Source organism: Ornithorhynchus anatinus, chromosome 2 (assembly GCF_004115215.2).
Source record: "Ornithorhynchus anatinus isolate Pmale09 chromosome 2, mOrnAna1.pri.v4, whole genome shotgun sequence".
Classification (NCBI taxonomy): domain Eukaryota; kingdom Metazoa; phylum Chordata; class Mammalia; order Monotremata; family Ornithorhynchidae; genus Ornithorhynchus; species Ornithorhynchus anatinus.
In genome coordinates this window covers 30,528,582-30,551,872 of record NC_041729.1, presented here as the reverse complement: position 1 = coordinate 30,551,872, position 23,291 = coordinate 30,528,582, and positions in this window count along the sequence as shown.

Genomic DNA, 23,291 nt, shown 5'->3' with positions numbered 1-23,291 from the left:
TTAACACAAATACATTATGGATATGTATATAAATGCTGTAGTGCTGAGGGAGGGGTGAATAAAATGAGCAAATCCAAGTGCAAAGGTGACTCAGAAGGGAGTAGGAGGTATCAGTTGTCAATTATGCAATCTCCTGAAACAACTGGAAGAACTCACCAAGGAAGTTATCACTTTATTGTCCTTTCTCAAAAGCCTCTTTCTAGCATTTTTCAAGTGAACTGTCCTGAAGTGCAACAGAAATACTAGTTATCAAAACCCTTCTTGTTAGTTTGAAAATAAGACTAACAGTTGCACTACTAAGGAATTATATCTGTTTAGGTTTATTTATATTCCTTTTATTTTTCTCAAAGCATGTTATGAGGGGACATTGTGGGTGGGAGACAACAATTTCAAATCCTGCCTTTGGAGTGGATTTTTTAAATGGTATTTGTTAAGTGCTTACTATGTGCCTTGCACTGTACTAAGCGCTGGGGTAGATACAAGCTAAGCAGTCCACGTCCCACATAGGGCTCACAGTCTTAATCTCCATTTTACAGATGAGATAACCGGAGCACAGAGAAGTGAAGTGACTTGCCCAAGGTCACACAGCGGGCAAGTGGTGGAGCTAGGATTAGAACCCAGGTCCTTCTGAATTCCAAGCCTGTGCTCTATCCTTTAAGCCACACTGCTTCACTATTACTAAAGATACTATTACTTTGCCCTACTTAACCAAACAACTGCCCCACTTTTACTCATATTGACCTATTTTCCAGTTGCACAGCAGATGCTGTTCACTGGCTTTGATGGGAATTATGGGCAGCCAGGAATGAGGGATTTATCTGGATCTAATAGATTGCTTTGGAAGCTGCAACTTCTTTTGCTGAAGTATCTTGAATGCACCTCATTTCAGCCAACATAGTAACTCCAAATGCCTCCTTTTGTCAGAACATGTCGGATGTAAAATGCAGCCTGTTTTTCCTGTTTTCATCTCTGGCCGAATTCTAGGAGAGGAATCATGTCATTTGCTTAACTGTCTTCCTTTTGATAATACATCAACAGACCAAAACAGAGCACAGTATGAAAACTGGTGAGATCTCTGCGTCTATCAAGGAAAAGAATAAGTTCTTTTAAGAAAGGAAATCCTTGAGAGTTTGTTTCCCACATGTTTCCCATAACAGTGCATATTTAAGAACTTGATAAAGCAGGATATTTCAAACTTTTTCCAAAATTTCCACCCATTTCATCTTTCCTGTCATTGAGAACCAAAATTCTGCCGCCTCTCCGGGAGTCCTTCTGCTTTGCTTGAAAATCATCTATTTGGTTATGTTGCAAAACAGAACCACTGGAATCTTGTTTCTACTGCAGATTCAGTTTGAGCTTTACAGATTAATGTACTTTTTTCTATTTCTAAATGGGAGGCAGAGAGGAGAGACAAAAGTTACTTATTTGTCTCTTAATACTTCTCTCAGTCTCCTTGGATATTTCTTTTTGACCTACTTTCCATGTCAATAGGATTTTATCTATGTATTTAAGACCAGTATCTCATATAAATTCCTTGTTTCTTTTTGTTATCTTGGATTATGGAAGCAGTAACTTTTATGTTGAGTCTCTTCCTAAATAGCATCTCAAACTCTCTATGGCGGCATGTTTTGCAGCTAATATAGGGTTGACTTTTTCAGTGTTGAATCTTTTACATTCTTTTATCACTTAGCCCTGGTCTTCCTAGTAGTGGAATGACTAGGGTAATTTGGGCTGTAGAGAGCATTTGAGATTCAAAGTAGGGATGGGTTGACCTGACTTTATTCATTTTGTGGTTCAATCAGAGTTTAGAAATGAGGGAAATGAAATTATATGACCATTTTACTTACTTCATGATATCTTTGCCATGGTAGAGTATGCAACAAAATCTTTCCTTTAGTAGTACTTCCTTCCTAGAGCAACTGATAGACTGCAACTAAGTTCTCAGGATCAGTTTCAAATTCAGTTTATGGAAACTAGATAGGCCCCTCTCCCCATTATTAATAGTAAGTAGAGAAGCAGCATGGCCTAGTGGAAAGAGCATGGGCTTGGGAGTCTAATCACAGCTCTGCCATTTTTGATTTTATTTTTTAAGTGCTCACTATGTGTTAGGCACAAAGTGCTGGGATAGATACAAACTAATCAGGTTGGATACAGTTCCTGTCCCACATAGGGCTCACAGGCTTAATCCCCATTTTACAGATGAGGTAACTAAGGCACAGAGAAGTTAAGGGACTTGCCCAAGGTCACACAGGAGACAAATGGCAGATCACACAGCAGATAGATTCTTCTGACTCCCAGACCACTAAGCGATACTGCTTCTTAATTGCCCGCTTTGTGACCTTAAGCCAGTCACTTAACCTCTCTGAGCCTCAGTTTCCACATCTGAAAAATGGGGATTCAATACCTGTTTTCCCTCCTACTTGGACTGTGAGGCCCGTGTGGGACATGGACTGTGTCCAGTCTGATTAATTTTTATCTACCCCTGTGCTTTAGTACAGTATTTAACACATAGGAAGTGCTTAGCAATAATGTAACAATACAACAGTAGGTGAAAACAGGGCTGGCCCTAGATCAAATGGCATCGCAGCTGAGGAGCAACTTCAGGGGCTCCCCTCAACCCCCAACTAACCCCAACCCCAGGTTGTGGAGGGACACTTTTTGGAGGAGTGACTTTCCTTCTCCCCCAACCAATGCTTCCAGCTTTCCTTTCTCCTGGGAACCATTTTAGCTCAAAGCTAAAAGACAGCAAAAAATTGAGGAATGGAGACAACTCAAGGGAAGCAGCATGTTCTAGTGGAAATAACATGGGCCTGGGAGTCAGAGACTGTGAGTCTAATCCTGGCTCTGCCACTTGCCTGCTGTGTGACCTTCAGTAAGTCATTTAACTTCTCTGTCTCAGTTTCCTCCTCTGGAAAATGGGAGTTCAATACCTGTTCTCCCTCCTATTTAGACTGTGAACCTCATGTGGACAGGACCACATCTAACTGATTATCATATATCTACCCCAGTACATAGTACAGTGGTTGACCCTTACAAATTATTATTATTAGTATTATGACGATTGACTTGCCACAGTTCCTCTTCCCATCCACCTCCAACACACATCCTCTAGACTGTAAGCTCGTTGTGGCAGAGAATATGTCTGTTACAGTGCAATATTACGCTCTCCCAAGCGCTTAGTACAGTGCTGTGCACACAGTAAGCGCTCAATAAATATGATTAGCTGACTTACTGACTGACGGACTGATGCCATGAGTCCGGCGCCCCAGGGGCTTAGAAAGTGTTTCTGGTTCCTGTGAGTCATCTTCTGAATACCTTAAAACTGCTGACATGAGGGAGTGGGCTGGTTCTCCCCTTTGTTAGCTGGCAATACCAGTGAAAATTTCAGGCTTCATTAAAAATGAAAAAAGAAAAACCAAAAAAACCCCCAGAAGCTTCAGGCTCCTTAAGCTTCACCCACCACCGAGTTCCCTGCAACTGCCAGACTTAGAGGATTTAGCTCATTTTCCAGCTCTGGTACAGATCTTCACAAGTTAATCTGTCACGACTCTTGCATCTGGCTGTCAGAATGTCCCAGTCCAGACTTGAGAGAAGAGTTATTCATCCATTCATTCAATCACATTTATTGAGCGCTTACTGTGTGTGGAGCACTGTACTAAGCACTTGGAAAGTACAATTTGACAACCGTGAAAAGAAGATTCACCATAATCCGAACCATCAAAGCTAACAAAAAACAAAACGAAACAAAAAAACCCCAAATGTCCCAAGAGCCTGAAGAATCTGCTAACAAAGAGCAGAATTTAACCAGTCCAGAGACTGACTTGCTTCATGTCGAGTCCGTCTAGGGCTGGTGAAACATCAGTTAGTTTCAGTTCTGGAATTGAAATTCCAGAATTCCAGAATTGAAATTAGTTTCAATTCCAGAACTGGTCAATCTGGGCTGTCACCCTAGAGAGTGTTATAGATCGAAAGCCCACAGGGTGCAACACACTGTACTAAATGCTCATCTGGATCGGTTTTGGGTTGTCCCTCATCTCAAATTTCCTGGATAGACAGCATCAGGATGAGTTTGTGTTTTTTAATCGTGTTTTGTTAAGCGTTTGCTATGTTCTGGGCACTGTACTTAGCACTGACGTAGATACAAGCTAATCATATTGGACACAGTCCACGTCCCATATGTCTCACAATGTTAGTCCCCATTTTGCAGATGAAGCAACTGAGGCACAGGGAAGTTAAGTGGCTTGCCCAGGTTTACACAGCAGACAAGTAGCAGAGCTGGGATTAGAACCTAGGTCCTTCTGCCTCCGAGGCTTGTGCTTTAACCACTAGGCTGTGATGTTTCTTGGTAGTAGAGAGGGGTTCTCCTCGTTCCAACTAGTGATTACTAGCAGTCACTGAAAAGAGTGGGAGGTGTAGCTAGTTATCCTTTGTTTCAGGATTCCAGTTTCTGAAGGAAGGCAGTACTACCAAATGTTTAGTGTGTTCTTATGTAAAATAGAAACCTGAATGTGCCTGAAAAGAGCATTGCAAAATTAATTGCACATTGCACAGCACATTGGGAAGTGCATAATCGATTGGTGAAATTCATTGGGAAGCCATTCAAACTTTCTCCAATACAACTCCTGCCTCTGCCACTAGAGTCTTTTAGTTTGGAATTTTTTTAAAAAAATAAGCTCAGGAATCAATATACTTTATGATTCCGAAGAGGAAGGTTGGGAAACAACGAATTTAAAACTGGGATAAATCCCCTATGTTTCTATCATTTTTCAACTCTTTGATTCCTGAAATGTACGAGTGATATTTATTAGAGTTTTTACTGCCCTTTAAACCTTCCCACAACCCACTGAAAACAATTTTATGTTTAACAAGCGAGTAGGGGAGAGAGATTTATTGCCCTCTTGCATGCTGTGAAAGGATTCTTACCATTCACGGATGATAAAAATTCAGAAAATGATTTGAGAAACATAGTTCAAACCGGTGAGTTTAGACATCCAAGAGCTCAGCACGAATGCAAGTCTTCATGCTGGGTAAACAGCTAGAAAGGGTCGGCCTGTCCAGTTTCCATGGGAACCACTGCTGGTCGGGAGCCAGCAGGATTCCCAGGATTCTTAGGACTGGTTCACACAGCAGAGGATGGCATAATTGCCCACTCAAGTAGAGACTGCCTGGGCAGCCTTTTGATTCAGCCAAAAGAAACCCATCCTTTTCTGAATGAAGCTGTCTGGGTGGTCTCTAATTCTTTGAATAATTGTGCTAAGGTTTACTGCATTTTGACAATGGAGAGCAAGCTTTACTAAATCCGAAGAAGCAGACTGGCGTGTCCAGTGAACAAACTTTCTCCTTTATCCCAGTGGTGAAAAGCATCCCTGAGATAACCGTGACCAACCCACCCCACTAAAGAGAAACACCCTTTTTAAGTTAGCTTTTTTTTTTTCCTGTGTGTGGATGGTAGAGGTTGTCCTATGCTTTTATCATGGCCAGCCAAAAATATCAAGTCAGTGTTCCTTCCCTTGTTCCCTCCTCACCCTCTTAGGATGATAAGAACATAAAGAAATGCCTTCGTTGAATTAGATTAATGGTCCATTCAACCCATTATTTTGTCTGTAACCCTTACGACAAGGTGCTTAGAGGAACTGCAGTGTTGTCTAGTGGATAGAATACAGGCCTGGGTGTCAGAAGGGCCTGGATTCTAAATCCGACTCCATCACTTATCTGCTGTGTGACCTTGGGCAAATCATCTAACTTCTCTGTGCCTCAGTTACCTCATCTGTAAAATGGGGATTAAGACCGATTCCCATCTGGGACATGGACTGAGTCCAACCTGATCATTTTGTATCTACCCCAGCACTTAGTACAGTACCTGGCACATAGCAATAATAATAACAATTATGGTATCTGTTAAGCGCTTAAATAGTATTTCCTTATGGTCTTATGTTCTTAAATACATGCTGGTAAGGGGAAGGACCCCTCTCAGGGTCACACCTGGAGAGTTTCCAGTGCTCTACCAGTCCCGGTTATGGAAGAGAGAGTCAAGCAGAGGCCTACCCATTCCACTCTTTGCTTGAGCAGTGGCTAGCGAGTGGAAGGCAATCTGCTACAAGTCAAAACTCACCTTGGCTGGGCAGCAGTGGCATGTGAGAGGATCGAGGCTGGAGACTCGAGTTTACTGGGTGGAAGGAGGCAATGGTAAACCAATTCTGTATTTTTAACAAGAAAACTCTACCAGAATGATTGCAGATGGACAGCGGGGTGTTCTGGGAGAGATGTGTCCGTAGTGTTGCTAAGGGTTGGAAATGACTCAAAGGCATAAGACAAGACAAGAGGGGAAGGACATTTGATAAAGTCTTCCCACAGTTTTTTCCTATGTACATGACATTTCACAATCTGGAAGAGCTGACTGTCCTCTGCCAACTCAGAGATTTCACTGCCCATGCCATCATTTATGAAGATGTAACTACTCACATAAGGTAACTGATCCCAGGGACCCACTATTGAGACTTCTCCATCCCAAAAAGCAGGATGCACAAATTTTTGTGCATATTCTCACTATCTTTCAGGTTAAGAAGTGTTTACCTCTACCTTTTTGCCCCATTTTTAACCATTTTTCTATCAATATCAGAACATTCCCCCCAATCATATTATTACTGTTTTCTATTTTCTAAAACCCTTGATGAGAAAACTTGTTAAAAGCCATTTGAGTGTCAAAATATATTGTGTCCTCTGATTCCCCTCTACTGAGATGCTTATTGACACCTTCAAAGAAGTTCAGCAGATTAGGGTGGCATGCTTTCCCCTTACAGTAACCATGTTGCTTTTCCCCCAACAGGTTGTGTTTGTCCAAGTGCTCATGCATCCTAAAATTAATTATATATTCCACTAATTTGTCAGGTAGAAAAGTGAAAAAAAGAAGTCTAAAGTTCACGGCTTTATAATGAACTTTAAAATCCCCCATCCCTCCCATTTCTTTTGTTATGGGCAGACCAGTGATACTGTCTCCTTCTGCTGACACTGTCAGCTCCCCAATTATTTAAAAAGTTTTGGGGCATATTAGCTTTTCCCCATCCCTCTTTCTTCCACTCTTATAGCTGCAGAGAGAAAGGAAAAGGGAGAAAAAGAGGGAGAGAGAGGGAGAAGGTGCCAAACTGTGTTACATCCTGGTGGCTAGGCTGGCACTGGGACAGGAAAAGATAAGTGGAGTGAGGCTTTTTTAAAATAGCTGCCTTATTCCTGTCATCATCAAACTGCTCTTTAGGGCCTCTCAGCTCCATTTTCCAATGCCAATATTACCGTCTCCCAGCTTGTCTGGAAACTGATGGCTCTATGAAGTTCTTTTTGTAGAATTTTTAAAAACTGTCTTATATATTTGATTTTATTTACACATGAAATATATATTTGAATATATGGAAAGCCTTGATTTGTATACCTATACAACACAATACCTGGTCACTCTTTCTGTATTGGGTGAGCAAGAAGGATGTTGATTTTACTCCTTAGTATATATATCTCGTGGAAATGAAGGAGAGGTGATTGATTGATTCATTCATTCAATTATATTTATTGAGCACTCACTGTCTGCAAATCACTGTACTAAGCACTTGATGAAATACATCTGGAAACTGGAAAATTGTTTACACTTTTTTTAATGGTATTTGTAAAGCGCTTACTATGTGCCTTGGACTGTGCTAAGCACTGGGGTTGATACAAGAAAATCAGGTTGGACTTAATGTTCCACATGGGACTCTCGGTCTTCATTCCCATTTTACAGATGAGGAAACTGAGGCACAGAGATGAAGTGACTTGCCCAAGGTCACAGAGTAGACAAGTGTAGTCGCCGGGATTAGAACCCAAGTCCTTTGGACTCCCAGGCCCATGCTTTATCCATTAGGCCACTACACTTGTTTGCAAGGGTGATATGACAAAAATGTTTCCTCACTTCCACTTCTTGGGGTTCCTCAAAAGTCAACTGTGGTCATTCAGAAAGGTTATACAGTTCTTCATAGCCAAACCAAGTGCAAAAAAAAGGGGTCGGGGATAGCTATTTCCCCCAGAATTGCACATTTATTCCATATGCGAAGATGACACATTTTAACAAATTCAGATAAGTAGGAGACAGCTCGTATGTCTATAAAAAGTAACACCGCTTTGTGGCTGATGATTTAAAATTTCCACCCAGATCAACAGAATGGTTGAAATATCACAATATGTTTGGAGGCAAAAATAAACAGCCACCTTTGGGCTTAGCTGTTATCAAAAACTACTTAAAGAATGAAATGATTCTTCTGACAGCAGACCTTTTGATGGGGATCATTCACCCCCACCTGCCTCTGACGTCAGGCAGCTGGAACTTTAGTTCTGGCTCTCAGAACCCCCAAGATTGTTCAAACAAGATATTTATCAAACCAAATATGAGTGACATTCTCTACCACACCCGAATCACTCCATCTGGGGAGGTGTAGGATCCATTCCACTCCACCAACTCTCTTTGGAAGTCAGGCCTGGAAATGTGCTATTTGATGATTCTCCTGTTTTTGCTGCCTCAGTGTTTACATTTTTGGTGTGTCGAATTCCTTTCTCCTCTGTCCCTCCTTCTCCACCTTCATTTCCATTTTCTGTTTACATCTCTCCTCTGTTCCCCACCCACTACTTCTACTCCTGCTTTGGCCTGTGACTTTTGTGCTACACCTCTTTCCAGTCCCAGTATTTGAGAAACATATTGATTTTGCTGAACCCCTCCTGCTTCTTGGAGGAAAGACTATCTAGAAATCCAAATGACTGGGCACAGAGAGACCTAGAAAATTTGCCCTCTGCTAATTATTTACCTAATTTAAAGCCAGCAAGGACCACATAGAGAGACTGTAAGCTCGTTGTGAGCAGGGAAAGTGTCTGTTTATTGTTATATTGTACTCTCCCAAGTGTTAGTACAGTGTTCTGCACATAGTAAGTACTCAATGAATACACTAATTGACTGACTGATTGAGAGAAGTGGTGAGATTCTATGAACATAGAATTACCTCAGAGCTCTGTATTCACATCCCAAATCTACCACTGAGTCAGCCATACAAACCTCATTTTTCTCCGTCTTTCAATGCCAACTTGGCTCTATTTATTCAGTAGGTTCCCATCCCTGCCACTGCCTAGTGGACACTGGGGAGAATAGTGAAAATTGTTCAGTGAAATTCAAATATACGCTCACTTCTCTAACATCAAGGCTGAGCCACAGTCACCCATAGCTTTCATACTGGATTTCTACAATGGGAGGTTTCTAGACTGATTAGCAGTCCAGGGGGCTTTGCACTGCATTTGAATCTATTAAATCAAACTAGATCTATTGCCCCTGTGATATTGGAGTGGACCCCTGGACCTGAGTCCAATCTCCGAGCAGAGATCCGCCAAAGTTCCATTTGGTTTCCTCAGACCAGAACTATTTGATTAGCTTGAACTATTTGAAGCAGCGTGGCTCAGTGGAAAGAGCACGGGCTTTGGAGTCAGAGGTCATGAGTTCGAATCCTGGCTCGGCCACTTGTCAGCTGTGTGACTGTGGGCAAGTCACTTAATTTCTCTGGGCCTCAGTTACCTCATCTGTAAAATGGGGATTAAGACTGTGAGCCCCATGTGGGACAACCTGATTCCCCTATGTCTACCCCAGCGCTTAGAACAGTGCTCGGCACATAGTAAGCGCTTAACAAATACCAACATTATTATTAGCTTGTATCCACACCACTGTTTCAGTAATCGCTTATCATTCATTCATTCAATCATATTTATTGAGCGCTTACTGTGTGCAGAGAATGGTACTTAGAGTTTGGAAAGTACAATACAGCAATAAAGAGAGACAATCCCCACCCATAATGAGTTCACAGTCTTGGGGTGGGGGGGAGACAGATATCAATACAAATAAATAAGCATCAATATAAATAAATAAAATTGTAGATATATACATATATACATAAGTGCTGTGGGGTGGGGAGAGGGGAGAAGAGCAAAGGGAGCAAGTCAGAGAGATGCGGAAGGGAGTGAGAGATGAGGAAAAGTGAGGTTTAATCTGGGAAGGCTTCTTAGAGGAAGTGGGTCTTCAGGAGGGCTTTGAAGGGATGAAGAGAGATTGGTGGATTTGAGGAGGGAGGGAATTCCAGGCCAGAGGTAGGACTTGGGCTAGGGGTCGGCGGGGAGATAAGCAAGATCAAGGCATGGTGAAAAGGTTAGCACCAGAAGAGCGTAGTGTGTGGGCTGGGATGTAGAGAGAGAGAAAAGAGGTGAAGTAGGAGGAGACAAGATGATAGAGATGCTTTAAAGCCAATAGTGGGGAGTTTTTGCTTCATACGAAGGTTGATAGACAATCACTGGAGATTTTTGAGGCGGGGGGTGACATGCCCTGAACGTTTCTGTAGAAAGATAATCCGGGCCGCAGAGTAAAGTATTGACTGGAGTGGGGAGAGGCAGGAGGTTCGAAGGTCAGAAAGGAGGCTGATGCAGTATTCTAGGTGGGATAGGATGAGTGATTGTACTAACATGGTAGCCATTTGGATGGAGAGGAAAGGGCAGATCTTGGGGATGTTGTGAAGACTGTGAGCCTGTTCTTGGGCAGGGATTGTCTCTATCTGTTGCAGAATTGTACATTCCAAGCACTTAGTACAGTGCTCTGTATTTTGTCATATTGCCTGGAAATTTTTGTGGGTACAGGTCATTGGGTCAAAATCAGTGTTTAGTTTTTTATGAAATAAACAAAACAAAAACAAAAACCCACCCCTTTTTGCCCCAGGCAGCAGTAACAGACTTTGGTATTCCATATTGCAGGTCCTGGAGGGAAGAAAAGGAAAGACAAAGGAGACAGCCAGGATAGGCATGGAGAAGTAAAGTGACTTGCCCAAGGTCACACAGCAGACAAGTGGCAGAGCCGGGATGAGAACCCAGCTCTTTCTGACTGCCAGAACCATGCTCTATCCACTAGGCCACACTGCTTTGAAAATTTGGGCTTTGAACTCTGTAATGACAACCTATTAATTTCTAAGTGCAAATCAAATAGTTCATTTCCTAAGCCCACATGTATCGGGCCCTGGTTCCTCTTCCTAAGCACCCTTAAAGGCAGATTTAATCATATGAAGAGTTTGCAATTTAAATCTGGGGGAAATACAGGGAGGAGGTTATCTGGAGAGTCTCATCAGTTTCCTAGCTATCTGGTCCCCAAAGCCTGAATCTGCTAATGGTGAAAGGCCCAGGTACCCAACAGCATATTGATATTTCTGCTGCTCAATACGCCTTTTCTCGAATGTGCTGACCCAAGGGACTCCCTGACCTCTGTGGACTCGTGCCTTACTGTCTTGTACTCGCCCAAGTACTTAGAACGGTGATCTGCATGCAGTAAGCGCTCAGTATATACCACCAATTGATTGAATGGAGGATACCTAGATGTCACCAGAGATTTGGAGAGAACTTATGTAACCTGTTCTAGGCTACAACTCCCAAATTTAGAGCCACTGGAGGACTGTGTAGCAATTATCAATCCCTACCATATTTTAATCAGATTTGGGGAGAGGAGCGAGAGGAATCCTAAAATATCCCAAAGCCAATCTTCAACTTGATTGAAATGTGAAATCAGTCAGATCTCCTTTCTAGGGAGAGGCTGTGAAGCATGGCTCCATTTGTTTTCTGAATACAAAATTTCATTTTATGCCTGAAGTTTGGTTTAGGTTTATTTAATGTGAATTAACTTCCTGAGTGGAAATTGTTGAAGTTGACTGAAGCAATAGATCCAGGTAAATCCTGGAGTCTTGGACAAACACCAGCTTTCTACCTACTTTCATGTCCTAAACATACTGGACCACTGCTGTTTCAGAGAGAAGTGATTCATCTTTCTTCTTTGTAACTAGATTTGCAAAGGAATCTGGAATCCCCATGGGATGAAAACCGCTGTGCAAATGTCAAACATTTACCAACATTTTCTTGCTCCCTGTGGTCTCCTCATATATCTCAATTCTTTCTTTGAGCCATGGTTGCGAGCTCGCTTTCTTCGGGGATTTAAGAGGGAATCGCTAACTGACCTTCTAGCAGTTACGTTTCTCTTATTGGCTCCCCTCTTGTGGATGGTACTATAGAACTCTGCTTTTCCTTTTTCCTTCTATTACTCCCCAGCCACATGCCAGAGAATTGAGTGGTTTCTTCATTTTTTGTGTGATATTTGTTAACCTCTTACGATGTGCCAGGCCTTGTACTAAGCACTGGGGTAGATACAAGCTAATCAGGTTGGACACAGTCTTAATCCCCATTTAACTGATGTGGTTACTGAGGTCCAGAGAAGTGAAATGAGTTGCCCAAGGTCACACAGCGGACAAGTAGCAGAGCTATAACTAAAACCCAGGTCCTTCTGACTCCCAGGCCAGTGGTCTTTTTACTAGGCCACACTTCATGTGCATGGGGTGCATATTGTTGACAGTTTTTACCTGTTGCTAAGAGTCTAAGGTTCCCCCTTTTCAGTGATGAACATATGAGCCTATCTTTATACTGACAAAGTGAAATGTTTTCTCAGCAAAATGATTGAAGAATAAAAATGTCTCATTTTCTATGCAAGTGCAGTGTAAAATTGCAAGCATAATCTCCTGTGAGGCTGTCAATCATTTATCATGCTGGTGGAGAAAGATCAATTCTCCAGCTCTTTGACCATAATAGGCGTCATTTTTCCTGTATAGACACGGTGTAGTCTCTTTTTTAAAGGAGCACTGTTATTACTTTTAGATTCTATTAGAACCTTTCATCATTTCTAGTACAAATGACACCTTGTAGATAGAGAATGACTTTCTTCTTTTTGACTGAATCCATTTTTTTAGGGCTGAAGGCTGGTTTTCTATAATATGCCATGTCTTCGTGTTCCCATATAGATGTGTGTATGTGAGGGAGAAGGTGTGGGAAAGATAATTATTTCTTCCTCTATGCCCTCCTTCATCCTTCCCCATGGACAGTGGAAATCACATTAATCATAGTACCACATCATATTTTGTGTCTAGAAAGGAAAGGTAATATCCATGTTATTTTTGAATACTCCAAGGAACTAATGGTAACTAGGAAGTAACTTTCACACGGCCTGTCAGATTTGTGAATGCCTCAGAGACTAGTAATGTCTATCCATGATATCCTGCTCCTTTGAGAATCCTGTTCCTTTGAGAATCCTTACGCTGCTCGCTGAGGTGTGCTCCTGGTTATGGCCAAGTGTGACTGTTGCCATTAGTTTGCTCTCTTCTTTCTGGAGAGAGATAGTAATGGGCCCATGGGAAGTGTAGATTGAGAAAAACATAAATCCAAAACAGTCAGCTTTCCCCCAAACCCACTCCTCCTAATTTTCCCATCTCAGTAGGTAACCCCACCAGACTCCCTGCTGCGGAAGCTCGTGACCACGGCATCACTTCCAATCCTCATGTTCTTTCAATCATTGGTATTTATTGAGTGCTTATTGTGTGCAGAGCACTGTATTAAGTGCCTGAGGGAGTACAATGCAGCAGAATTAGCGGACCCGTTCCCTGACCGTAATAAGCTTATAGCCTAGAGGACGGGAAACAGCTACTCTCACATTCAATTTACTGCTATACAACCTATTTGGGTTCCACTCCTTCCTCTGTTCCCAAACAGCTACCCACCTGGTCCAAGCTCTGAACATATTGTGGCTAGACTCTTCTCTTAGCCTGTTTGCTGATCTCCTAGCCTCCAGCCTCTCCTCCCTCCTATCTGTACTACTCCCTGATACATTGATCACCTTGGAGGGTAGCTTGACCTTCATCCCTCCTCTTCTCAAAATCCTCTTCTGGCTTCGTGTGTCCCTCTAAATCAAGCCAAAACTCCTCGCAACAAGCTTCTATGCTCTCCAACTACTCGCCCCAATGTACTTTTCTGCTCTCTTCACCGGCTAACCCCCAATTCACTCCCCTCATTCTCCCAAGACAACCATCTAGCGGCACCTCAGTCTTGAGTTTCCCACCTCTGTCCCCATGTTCACGTTGCTCCCCCCAGCTTGGAACTCCCTCCTCCCCCGAATCCAACACACTACAGCCCTCCCCACATTCAAAGCTCTCCCGATAGTCCACCTCCTCCAACAAACCCTAGAGAAGCAGTATGGCCTAGTGGATGTTGCAAGGGTCTGGGAGTCAAAGGACCTGGGTTCTACTCCCAAGCCTGCCACTTGTCTGCCATGTGACCTTGGGTAAGTCACTTAACTTTGCTGTGCTTCAGTTTCCTCATCTGTAAAATGGGGATTAATACTTGAGCCCCAAGTGGCACAGGGACTGTGCCCAACCAGATTAATTTGTATCTACCACAGTGCTTAGTACAGTGCCTGGCACATAGTAAGCATTAAACAAGTAGCATTATAAAACTCCCCCAAAACAAAACCTTCCCTGACTATTTCTTTGCACCCTTGTCAGCTTTCTCTAGCACTCAGGAAATTATTTACTCGCATCCTCAGTGCTTTTGTATATTCATTTATTCAATTACACATTCCATTGTTCAACATGACAAGTCTACTCCTGTAAATATTTTTATGTCTGTCTCATTTGTTAGAATGTAAGCTCCTTGTTGCCAGGGAACATGTCCCTTTTTTTTAATCTGTTTTTTTTTATGCTATGTTCCTGTGCTGGACACAGTCCAGTATGTTTTGTACTACCCAAGAGCTTAGTACAATGCATTGTCCCAAATGGACACTCAATAAATACCAATACAGTTATTGCTAAAGGGAAGGAAAAGAAAGGAATGTGAGACTGAAATTGCTGAAAGGAACAGAAGGAGGGGAAGAAAGTGAAAAACTGAGAAGGAAGAGAGAAATAATGAGAATTGACAACCTAATCCTTCTTGCCTTTAACCCCATTCCTAGCCCTTCTGTAGAAAATAAAGAATTATAACTTATCTTGTTTGCTCCTGCTAAAGTGAAATACCTGAAGAGAGGAGGCGTGAGGCTGGCAAGCTTTGTCATGCCCTGAATGCCAAAGAAAACAGATTCTGACCAAAGGTGGGGCCTTGGAGAACTCTGGGTGCTGATCAAGAGATGGTATATGTATGGGGAAGAGGAGTGCACATGGTTCAAGGCTATGAAAATGGCTCAAAAAAGAGGAGAAGAGTGGCTGGAACCCCATTTTCAAGTAGAGGAATCTAGGAGGAGGACTTATCAATTAATTAATCAATATAATTTATTGAGCACCTTCTATCTCTGCTCCTTGGAACAAGAAAGTAAGAGGAAGAAAGAGAGTTGATCCTTGCCTTCAAGGTGCTTTCAATCTAGTGGGGCAGACAGACACTAAAAAAAAATGCAGAAAGGAGAATGTAGAAGTATATATAAGATATGCACATTTGTGCTTCAACGGTTGGTGTTTGTTAAGCGCTTACTATGTGCAGAGCACTGTTCTAAGCGCTGGGGGAGATACAGGGGAATCAGGTTGTCCCACGTGAAGCTCACAGTTAATCCCCATTTTACAGATGAGGTAACTGAGGCACAGAGAAGTTAAGTGACTTGCCCACAGTCGCACAGCTGACAAGTGGCAGAGCTGGGAGTCAAACCCATGACCTCTGACTCCGAAGCCCAGGCTCTTTCCACCGAGCCACAGTGTTGACTAAAGTGCTTAGGTAGTGTGAAAGTGGTGACATGGCAATTGGAGGATTTAATCTAGAAAGAATAGAAATTAATCAGGGATATTATTATTAGGTCGGCATGATAGGAGTGAAGAGTAGGACCTGGAGTGTAGTGGAAGAAAAGTGTAGGTAAATAGAAGGAAGAGAACTGATAGAGTGCCTTAAAACCAGTAATGAGAAGTTTCTACTTGATGAGGAGAGGAATGGTCAGCCATTGGAGGTTTTTGAGGAGTGGGGAGATGTGTGATGAATAATATTTTAGAAAAATGATCCCCTAACCAAATTCAGTGTGGAATGGAGAGGAAAGTGACTGTTCTTGTCTGTCCGTCTCCCCCGATTAGACCGTAAGCCCGTCAAACGGCAGGGACTGTCTCTATCTGTTGCCGACTTGTTCATTCCAAGCGCTTAGTACAGTGCTCTGCACATAGTAAGCGCTCAATAAATACTATTGAATGAATGAATGTTCTTCCTGGATACCATCACTTGGGATGGGCCCTGCCCTGAGAGATTCAGAAAAGTGGAGCGGATAATGTCTCTCACAAGTTACCATTAAGGCGAGGATATGATGATGGGGTACTGAGTTCAAAATACACCTCTTCTTTCCTACTATCACTCAGCTTCAGTCATCATCACCGCTTCCCTGACAATATTGGTGATGGTTTAGGACAGCCACTTGGCATTGAGTTCACCATGATTCAACTCCCGGCTCCTTACCCTCTCTGATGTGGGAATCTAGGAGGACAATATAATTGCCCCCACACGCAGTAAAAGTTCATGTGTTTGGGGGAAGGTTTTCTTGTTATTTTCCTATTACTCAGCCAACTTCTGTGAAACCTATTGAGAGCTTACTCATCCTTACTTTTCTGAAACAATCTTATCTGGGGGAACTGAAGTCCCTGCCCCAAGGCAAATTTGCCCTAGGGGCTAAATATCCTATTTGGCAGTAGGTCTTCTGTGCTGACCCAACTTCCCCTGCTCCCTTACTGCCTACCCTCTCCCTTGTGTCCCGGTTCCTACTTCCTTGCTGTTCAGAGGAATGCTTGAGTGTCATTCAAAGTCCACAGTGGATTGTAAGAGTCCCCATCTCACCTCCTATTTAAGAGTAACAGGCTGGCCAAGAATTGGACCGTATTCTCTATTTATATTTTGGCTCCCAAAGGGGCCAGAGTACTTCCCAGGATCACATTTAAATGGAACAATTGGGAACTGAAACCAATGGCCATGCCAAGTCTATCAGCAGGTCAGCAAGGGTCTGGGCTTCAGACTACAGGGTGAACGAATTCCCTTTCTCGGAAAGGAATCTTAGAGTGAAGGAAGGATGATGCTCCAAACTCTGAGGATGGGGTAGGCTGGGGAGTGAGTCAGTGAGGAATTGATGCCTCCAGTGGACTCGATTCCTGGGCCAGGGCCACGTAGATGGCAGCATTGGGGAGGAGGGGGATATTGGTGAGGGGAGTGGTGCTGGAAGCAGAAAGATCTGGATTGGGAGAAGAGAACAGATTAGTGCTACTGATCCTACTCTCCTTTCCTTTATGTTCGGTTTTTTTTCCAAAGAATAAATCATTAATATTACCAACTGGTTATTCAATAACAATACTTGAATTTACAGACTAATCATTTCGGCTTAATCTCTCGGCATCCTGAGTCATAAAATTCCATCAGTTAATTCAGCCTTTCTTAAACTTATTTTCATCGATCCGCAGCACTCTGGAATATATGAGTTCTCAATCGGTCATTTTGACCACTTCATTTGTAAATATTTAAGCCTGTCTTCCCTGTTAGAGTGTAAACCTTTTATGGGAAGAGAACCTGTTATTTCTTTATTCTTTCCTTCCCAGGAGCCTAGTAGAGTGTACTGTACCAAGTGGGGAGTGTGGCTTAGTGAAGCGAGCATGGCCTGGAAGTCAAAAGGTTCTGGGTTTTAATTCTGATTCTACCAATTGCTTGCTCTGTGACCTTGGATAAGTCACTTAACTTCTCTGTGCCTCAGTTTCCTCAATTGTAAAATTGGGATACTTGTTCTTCCTCCTACTTAGACTGTGAGCCCACATGAGTTGGGGACCGTGTCTGCAAAACTAATACTACTGCTATTGCTGAGAAGCTCAGTTTACCATGTTTGGCTTCAACAACTCCCTGGGGAAGTAGGTAGAGGAGATGTTTCTCTTCAATTGAGAAGCAGTGTGGCTCAGTAAAAAGAGCACGGGCTTGGAAGTCAGAGGTCATGGGTTCAAATCCCAGCTCGACCACTTGTCAGCTATGTAACTTTGGGCAGGTCATTTAACTTATCTGTGCCTCAGTTACCTCATCTGTAAAATGGGGATTAAGACTGTGAACCCCATGTAGGACAACCTGATCACCTTGTTTCCTCTCCAGTGCTTAGAACAGTGCTTTGCACATAATAAGCACTTAATAAATGCCATCATTTATTTATTTTTCATTTTAGGTCAGAACCTGAGGAAGGGAGAAGCTCACCAGTCAGGAGACTGGACTCTAGTTCAGACTTGGACATTGGCTCCTTATATATCATTCTTTCTACTATTTTTAAGAAAAATGTTGTTGATTTAGAGAATTAGCTACTTAGTGAGGGCTAGAAAATGGGGGAAGAGGAGTCTCTGCCCTGTCTTTACCCAGAGGATGTTGACTTAGGGCTGGGATGACTTTGCTTGGTTCCTGAAAGGTGTTCAGAACATGCCAAGGGTACCTTAGACAGGTGGCTTATGCTTATGGCATTGCCTCTACAGGATTCATTCCTTCATCGATCGTTACTGAGCATTTATCGGGTGCAGAACACCATACTGGGCTTCTAGAAACATATAATAAGAGCTACAGACATGATGCACTAAGGTCATATCTAGCTCCCTCTCCAGCATTAAAAGGCCAAGACTATAGTCAGGTGAAGGTAAAATTGACTAGGTGAAGGTGAAGGTCTCTGTTTAAAAATATGCGAAATGAAAGGGCAGACAATTTTTGCTGATTTCTGATAATCAATTTTCTTTATGATCGGTGACGAGGAAAATTTTTGGTTTTGATCTAATTTATTTTCAAAATTTGCCTTTGAAAATGTATGGCAGGTATCAGAAGCAAACAATTTGTTTCCTTGTTAAATTGGAATGAAGATGAATCTCTAGCAATTCAAAATCTGTCTCCATGAAAATAATTCTCCACGATGTGGAAGTCAGTCAAATACACGTTTTCAGGTGCCTCCTTCAGAAAAGTTTGGGGTTGCCAGGGTTCACCCCCAGCACAAGATATAAGTTGATTCAAAGCCCTGGAAAACCAGCAAGAAGAAAGGTGAGGTAGTTTTGTGGGTTATTTTGTGTTTAACGCCTCTTCTAACAGGATAACCCTCTACACCCTAAGCTCCTTATATGCAAGGATCATGTCTAACAACTCTATTGTACTTTTCCAAGTGCTTAGTATAGTGCTCTGCACACAGTAAACGCTCAATGAATACCACTGATTGATTGATACCCACAGATTCCCTTACTCTTCCCAACCTGGAGTCCAGGTCTGGGGGAGTCGAATTGAACCAGCTGAAGAGGCTCTGATGAAGACTTTCAGAGTTTTACATAGGACACGAATTAAAATTGGCCGTGACAGTTACTGGTAATTGGAGTCAGTTGAGGATAGTTGGAAGAAACTGGCAGTCGGTAATAATTATTGGCTGTTCATAACAGATGGGCACAGCTAGTCACAGCTAGGTTCAAGTGTGGACAGTTAGGTGGCAATACACGATAGTTTCTCTCAGATGCAGCTTGCCAGAAATTGGAGCTAGCGGCATTGTTAGTTTTCAATTTACTTCCACCACTGGAAGAAGGTGTTTCGTGGCTGGGTGGATCATATCAGAAGGGAGGAGGTCGTGATGACGAATTCTTTAGAAAGTGGTCTCGTGCGTTACTAGATCTTCCTTAGCTTTTCCTTTCCATCCTCTGCTGCCTCTTGAATTATCTGACCATTCCTTGAGTCTTCTGTTATTTCTACCATGGAGCTCTGCAGTGAACTATGCAGTTCCTTTTAGGAGTTTGCACATCCATTTTCACCCCTTTCCCAATCAATCAGTCATATTTTCTGAGTGCTTACTACGTGCAGAGCACTGTGCTGTTGCTTAACCAGTCACTGAAAGGGGCTAGAAGGAGAGATGTTTATTTGGTGCTTACTATGCACAGTGCTTGAAACATACTGTGAACACTGCTTCATTATCTTATTTCTTGTAAAAATTCTCATAGTTGAGAAAAATGTCCATTAGTTCTAGTGAGCATTTTCGAATCAGAAGCTACTTGCTGGTGTTTCCAACTCTGATGCCAATTGTAGTATGTTTCAAGCACTGTGCATAGTAAGCACCAAATAAATACCTTTACTACTAGTCCCTTTCTCGCAGGTGGCTTCCAGTCTAAGAGGTAGGGAGAGTTGGAGTCACATTCTGTTTTTACAGATGAGGAAACCGGGGTACGGTAATGTTAAGCAATTTTCCCAACTTCAACAAACAGGCTTGTGACAGAGACGGGATTAGAATGTAGGACTCCTTACTCCCATTTCTGTGTACTTAACGTTAGGCCATGTTGCCCTTCTGGGACCCGGATAAGGAGACTCGATGATCTTATTCTTATCCACATAGCACTGGGATTATCATCCAGAAAACTCTCTCTTGGAATAAAAAATAACAGCATTTTGCAATCCAAATGTGAAGGCTAGACAAACATATGCTACAGTAACTAGTGCATACGTGCAGTCATTTTATCTGCAGCTCCTTTGTCAAAGACGATCCTTTTGCCAAAAAGCTTTACCCATGTACATAGACACGTAGCAGAAAAGACCCGTGTTGTTGCAGGGACTGTCTATTTTCAGTTCCGCACGGTGTTGATGGTAGGATTATGATCTTCCTGAAGACTTTGCTCAAGGAGAGCCATTTCCATCCTGGTGACCCCTTTCCAGGCAAGTCCGCTGCCATTGAAATTCCTAAGAGCCCATTGCTGGGTTGAATCATTTCAACTTATGCTTCACTGTATCTTCTGGTCTCTCTGTGTCACCCCTTCAGTTTTCCATTCAGCTGGTACTTGGGATTCCTGCTAAGGTGGGTACTCAAATCTGTCAAGCATCGAAATAGTGAGAGGAACTGTGACGAGCTGTACCTCAGCGTCTGTAATCCTGACTACCCGTTCCAGGTTGTGTGATTTGTAGACGATGCCAGTGGGTGTGTTTAAAAATTCAGGTTTGCAACTATACAGAAAATTGGATATTTCCATTGCCTATTTGTAGATGGTGGTGGTGGGTGTGTTAAAAATTGAGGTTTGCAACCATATAGAAAATGGGACATTGCCATTGTCCTTGCGGTAGGTCTGCAGTCTGATGTCACTTTGGGGCTACGCTTTCAAAATTCATTTTAGCTTAATAATAATAATACTTGTTAAGTGCTTACTATGTGTCAAGCACTGCTCCCTAAGTGCTGGGGAGGATACGAGATAATCGTTTTGTACGCAGTCGCTGTCCCACATGGGCCTCATACTCCTGGTCCGTAGGAGTAGGATTTAATCCTCATTTTACAGATGAGGAAAGTGAGGCACAGGAGGTAAAGTGACTTGTCCGAGGTCACATAGCAGACCAGTAGCATAGCTAGGATCAGAATCCAGGTCCTCTGACTCCCAGGCTCATGCTCTACCCACTTGGCCAAACTGCTTCCCAATGGATTCATTTCTTAACTTCCAGGAGGATCAGTGCTTCTTTGGTTAGTGTGTTACCCAGAAAGCAGAATTCGGTGATCGTCTTTGGAAATAAGGGGACCGAGAGAAAAGGGTGGAGAAAGCAGGGGAGGGTGTCCACATGACAGTTGAGTCGGGGTGCCGGTGAGAAGGCTCACCCACCCTAAACTTTTGTTTCCATCTGTCATTCCTGGCATCAGGCGACTTAGGCGCTACTTGTGGGGGCACTGCCTCCCCCTTGCATCTTGACAATATTGGGGACACGTGTAAAGTGAACAGGGGAAGCGGTTCTGCAGTCAATCAATCATTGGTATTTCTTGAGCGTTCATTCTGCAATCAATCCATCATCGGTATTTACTGAGTGCTTACTGTGTGCAGTGTACCGTACTAAGTGCTTAGGAGGATGCACTATAACAGAGTTGGGAGACATAGTCCCTGCCCACAACGATGATACGGTCTAGAGGGGGAGAGAGACATTAATATAAATAAATTATAAATATTCATTCACTCATTAAGTCCTATTTATTGTGCGCTTACTGTGTGCGGAGCCACTTGGAAAGTACAGTGCAGCAAGAAAGAGAGGTAATCCCTGCCCACACCAGATTTACAGTCTGGAGCGGGGGAGGCAGATATGATGATGATGGTGATGATGATGATGATGGCATTTGTTAAGCGCTTACTATGTGCAAAGCATTGTTCTAAGCGCTGGGGAGGATACAAGGTCATCACATGTGGGGATACACGTGGGGCTCACAGTCTTCATCCCCATTTTTCAGATGAGGGAACTGAGGCCCAAGAGAAGTGAAGTGTTTATTAATAATAAGAATAATGTTGGTATTTGTTAAGCGCTTACTATGTGCAGAGCACTGTTCTAAGTGCTGGGGTAGATAGAGGGTCATCAGATTGTCCCATGTAAGGCTCACAGTCTTCATCCCCATTTTACAGATGAGGTTACTGAGGCACAGAGAAGTTAAGTGACTTTTCATTCATTCATTCAGTAGTATTTATTGAGACTTGCCCACAGTCACACAGCTGCCAAATGGCAGATCCGGAATTCGAACCCATGACCTCTGACCCCCAAGCCCGTGCTCTTTCCACTGAGCCACGCTGCTTCTCTATGTTGGTATTTGTTAAACGCTTACTATGTGCAGAGCACTGTTCTAAGCGCTGGGGTAGATACAGGGTTATCAGGTGGTCCCACATGAGGCTCACAGTCTTCATCCCCATTTGACAGATGAGGGAACTGAGGCACAGAAAAGTGAAATGACTTGCCCACAGTCACACAGCTGCCAAGTGGCAGAGCCGGGATTGGAACCCATGACCTCTGACTCCCCAGCCCGGCCTCTTTCCACCGAGCCAGGCTGCTTCTCTGATTGTCCGTTCCAAGCGCTTAGTCCAGTGCTCTGCACATAGTAAGCGCTCAATAAATACTATTGAATGAATGAAGGAGGTGACTTGCCCAAAGTCACCCAGCTGACAAGTGGCAGGGCTGGGATCGGAACCCATGACCTCTGACTCCCCAGCCCGGCCTCTTTGCAACGAGCCAGGCTGCTTCTCTACCATAGAACCGTGCCGCGGGGATAAGGGAGGGGAGAATCAGTCATTCATTCAGTCAGTAGTCTTTATTGAGCGCTTACTATGTGCAGAGCACTGGACTAAGCGCTTGGAATGAACAAGTTGGCAACAGATACAGTCCCTGCCCTTGGACGGGCTCACAGTCTTAATCGGGGGAGACAGACAAGAACGATGGCAATAAATAGAGTCCAGGGGAAGAACATCTCATGAAAACAACAGCAAATGAGTAGAATCGGGGTGATGAACATCTCATTAAACAAAATAAATAGGGTGATGAAGATCTAGACAGTCGAGCGGACGAGCCCAGGGCCGAAGGGGTGGGATGGGAGAGGGGGAGGAGCAGAGGGAAAGGGGGGAGAAGAGGGTTTAGCTGCGGAGAGGTGAAGGGGGGGTGGTAGAGGGAGCAGAGGGAGAAGG